Here is a 4,799-nt window from a genome sequence, read left to right on the forward strand (position 1 = left end):
TATTAGGCTGTGAACTTTTTTAGATTTTAACTCAAGCAATTACTAATGAAAATATATTAAGAAAACAAATTTTGGAGCAACTTTTGTATATAAACACAATTTCAATGAGAATTAAAATCTTTAATCGTTATTGGAAAGAAAATTCTTCATACAGTACAACCCCTTGGACCGTTGACTTCTGGCTCCGCCGTTGTATTCTGCTATACTTTATAATGTCTTAATTAACATAGGTAATAAAATTATATGTGACCAACATACACAACATATAATAGACACTAACCCGATAGGTTGAAATGTTACACGATTATGACACGTCTGGATTGAATTAGGGTTGACCTATTTGATATATACTAACCCGATAATTGACATATATCATCCCTAATCATAACATGATATCAATAAGCCAATCAAATTCCATTGAAATTGAATAGACATAAATGCATCTCTTAAACATTATAAAACAAGATAATTAATAGGTAGCCACCATCATTCTACTTCTATATATACACAAACAAACAGAAACAGAAAAGGTAAAATTGTTACATAATGGAGCAAGCATGAGGATTTTCATCACTAAATAAGGAAGTAGCTTGTACATCAATACCACTTGAATTTGAATAATAACCATACTCCTGCTGCTGCTGCCGGTGGTGGTGGTGGTGGTTACTATATCCATGTTGAGTAGTTGCAGTTGCATAATAAGTGTTTGGTTGAGTTGTTTGATAATTATAGTATTGTGGATTGTATGGATATGCCCATAGCTCCGCCCTTCTTCCTGTCTTCTTCACTGCTTTCAGAACCTTCTTCTGCTCTGCCCATCCCATTACTGTCACTTTCTGCATTGCTATGTCTATGTCTATATCATCCACTCCTGTAAAAATATAACCAGACAAAGTCAATTCATTTATCATTTACTGAAAGTAATTGTGCTTACTTTCTCATTAATCTCAAGAGTATAAATAACGTATTACAGGCTTAGTCGACTATAAAATAAAAGAAGATCACTCTTGGAAGATACAGAAAATATTCACTTAACAGAATAGGGAACAGAATAAGATATACAAGATATTTACATATCTAACATTTACTTCTCATTTTTTACATATATTAAATCGTAACTAGTTGAACGAATTAATACCATCTAGTTTTTGAAGAGCTTTCTTAATTTAGTCTCACAGCCAACACAATCCATATGCACTCTTATCTCTGTTATCTGCAAAACATTAACAAAAGTTCTACAATGAAATTTGCATTTAGAAACTAAAATTGGGGGAAAAAATAGAGAAATGAGAAATGTAATTACCGTCATCTTAAGTGTTGAAGAACTTGGTTTTCTTTCAAGTTTTGAAGTAAGTAGAATATGAAGAAAAAAATGAGCAAAAGGGGTATATATAGGGGGAGAAGAGAAGATTAATTATTTATTATTTAGTTCAAGGTTGGAAAAGGTAAGGCAAAGAAGAGGGATAAGAAAGAATAAAATATTAAATAGTCCCCCACTTTCCTTTTTTATTATCTTTTTTGTCAACTTGGATTAAAGATTCCACAGAAAGTGCATGGCAGGTACTTATAAATGAGAATATGTGAGGTATAAAGGAAGATATTTCTTTGAAACATCTTCCTTTGAATCTAAGTATATGTGTTTCCTTACTTTCGTTGTAAATTACTAGTACTATTGCTTAATTAATTAAGGAATGCTAGCTTCTCATACTATTCATAATTAGATGTAACCTAGCATTATATTTCTTTTAGGGTGATTAAAAGAAAAAACACTATATTTTCTGTTGTTTAGAGTGAAACGTTAAATGCTCCTCCAAACCGCTGAAATAAACACCTCCAATCTCCAACAATCAATGATTTAAATTTCGAATCATTCAATTGTAATACTCCAAAGAACATAAAGAGAAGCCCTTTCAAGGGAACTCTGATGAAGGTAGGGCTGTAAATGAGCCTAGCCGTTTATGAGCGGCTCGGTGGTCGGTTCGATAAAAGCTCGACTCAATTCGGCTCGATTTGAAAATGAGCTGCTCGTGAGCACGATTTATTGGCTCAGTTCGTAAACGAGCCGAGCTTGAACAGGTCAAAGATCGGCTCGGAAGCTCGCGAGCAGTCTCCATTAGAACATTTATGAAAAAAATTTAGTTTTGTAGAAAACTATATAGTTTTGTTTTAGTTCACAAATATTTAAACTTAATATTATTTCATTTGCCATTAGATGAGTTCGTTCATAAACATAATAAATGAGTATAGATGAACTATTTATGAGTATCTTGTTTATTTATTCACCAATTTTGCTTGTGAGTTTGTTTATGTACGCAATTCATGGTTAGATAATTTTCTTGATAAATATAATTAAAGATTTACTCACAAACAATTCATGGTTAGATAATTTTCTTGATGAACCAAGTTCAAAGAGGATTTTGGAATCGAAACATGCTCAAAGTTCGGCTCGAACTCGTTTATACGAAAATTATAACGCAACAGATTTAGCGTGGGCTATTAAAATACCAAAATGCACTTAAAAATAAAACCAATGCCAAACTGAGATGTAAAAAAACAAACTGAAACAAAAATCCGAATTTCATCGATTTGGTTCCATATACGATCTAAAGCGAATTGATAAACACTGCTAGTTGGCCGGACTAGAGGGGCCAGCTGTGAAGTTTGACAGAACCAAAAACCTTCATTTACTATAATAAAAGATATTTTTAGACTGGCTAGAGAAATAATATGGCCTCAGAAATAATATGGGCTTAAACTCTCAATTTTTCGAATTCACATAATAAGTGCAATTTTATACCTCAAAACTGTCATCATCAATTGTGAATATTATTTTTCTCCTCTTAACCTTTTTCAGAGAATTTTTCTCCTATTACTTATTTTATATCATGCTTCATCATGTATTTTATTATGAACTTAACCAAGAAATTGTCCAAATAATACAATTTATCTCAAATTGGTTACTGTTGGCGATATTTTCGAAATATCCCAATTTTCAACCTTCATACGCGTTTGCGGGGATTAAAAATAATAAAAATAATGCGGGCGTGCCAGAGAAGCTAGTTCTCAAAGGCTAAAATGGTAATTAAATGAAGTTAATAAATAAAATGCGCCTAAATTACTTGAATTCTAAACGAAAAGCGATTGACGACCGTTATAAGGACTGAAAATAAAAACAACGATCTTGGGCCCCGACGTTACTTGACAGGTCGGTCGGAAAAACAATTTTTAAGATAAGTACTAAAGATAAAAGCAATAAAACAACACAAAGATATAAATTTTTTAATTTTCTTTTATATTTTTATTGATTTTGTAAATATTTTTCAATATTTTTTGTATTACAAATAATAATAAAGCATGAAAATTACAACTTAAAAACAAATAATAAATTTAAAGCTAGAAATATAAATAAGTCACAAAAACAAATATGTACGGGATGAAATAAAATTAACCGATCACTTTGATGTCGTTGGGATGCGTGAAATTGAGGATTGGACCTCTAGAAAATCGGCTCGGGGGCTGTTGTGTTGTCCGGGTAGTGCTGGGTGAATTTGAAGTAATTCGGAGAGTTCAAGGACTTGAGCGGAAATTTACCACAAAGTCAACAGCAAAATGGGACTAAATTGATGCTTTTGTGGGACTTTCGGGCTCAATTTCGGGAGCTGTAGAGGTCGGATTATAGCGAAACGAAGGCTAGTATTTAAAGTTAGTGTGCAAAGGAAGGGTTTAGAGCTGGAATTTCAGAAAAAGATCGAGTAAATGAGTCGGAATAAATTATTGAAAATTGGGCGACAGAATAATTGTTTGATGGTTGAAAAAAACCAAAAGCTTGATTATGTTTCGTGGAGGGTACTTTAGGGGCGATTTAGAAGGCTATAGGATGTCGTTTTTTACGAAATAAAAATTGAGAGTTCTAGAATTGATGTCGATAAAGAGATTAAAATTAATTTGGGCTAAAACGATAAGCTAACGAACTCTAAATAAAATTTGGAAAACGGCTCACCAGAAAGGTTGTTTGATGAATTTTTCAATGATGAAAAACTCAAAAGCTTGTTTCTGGGTCTTTTTAATCGATTGAGATCAATAAAAAGTTCCCAAATATGATTTGGAATAGGTGTGTAAACTAAGAATGACTCGAAAATGGGGTTTAGGTGATCTTGGTTTCACGGAAAATGCTTGAAGCTTTGAAGAACTTAACAATGGCGAAATTTGGTTTAGACTAAGAAAGCTTGAACCGAGGATTGGGTAATGATTTTACTGACTTAACTAAGAGATTGCAAAAAAAGATTTGAGAATTGGTTGATTAAACTAAGAGAATTTCGGATTTGAAGTTTTTGAGAATTGAAAGCTTTTTTGAGGAACTGAAGATTAAAGAACTAATTCTGGGAATTAAGACATTGTTTAGACTAAATAGATGCTAGAGAACGATTTCTACGTATCTAAGGATTGATAAAGAGGCCGATTTTGGCAGAGAATCTGAGAGAAAAATTTGAGTTGTCTGTGTTTGATTGAGTTTGATTGATTTTTGAGTGGGGTTGATTCATTTTTGAGTGGGATTTGGAATGAAAGGATTAGGCTCTATTTATAGGATTTTGGGTAACAATTTCCAAGTTAGTGGCCCTTATTTTTCTCAAACATGATCCCACTACCTTCCCATTAGTTGAAGAAAGAAAGTGGGTGAGTGGGGAGTTGGAAGGATGGAGATAATGCGTTGAATATGTCATGGATGTGTTGGAAATGTTCAAACCCGTTTTTCAGCACCACTTCCCTTTGAAAAATTCTACCGGCTTCGTTTTAGCTCT

General features: G+C 32.8%; 1 pseudogene; it reads right to left on the minus strand.

The window, feature by feature from the left end:
- Positions 1 to 430: 430 nt before the first annotated feature.
- LOC136233713 (heavy metal-associated isoprenylated plant protein 28-like) lies at positions 431 to 1,309 on the minus strand (annotated as a pseudogene).
- Between the last annotated feature and the right edge of the window lie 3,490 nt (positions 1,310 to 4,799).

This window comes from Euphorbia lathyris, chromosome 6, assembly GCF_963576675.1.
Source record: "Euphorbia lathyris chromosome 6, ddEupLath1.1, whole genome shotgun sequence".
Taxonomy (NCBI): Eukaryota; Viridiplantae; Streptophyta; class Magnoliopsida; order Malpighiales; family Euphorbiaceae; genus Euphorbia; species Euphorbia lathyris.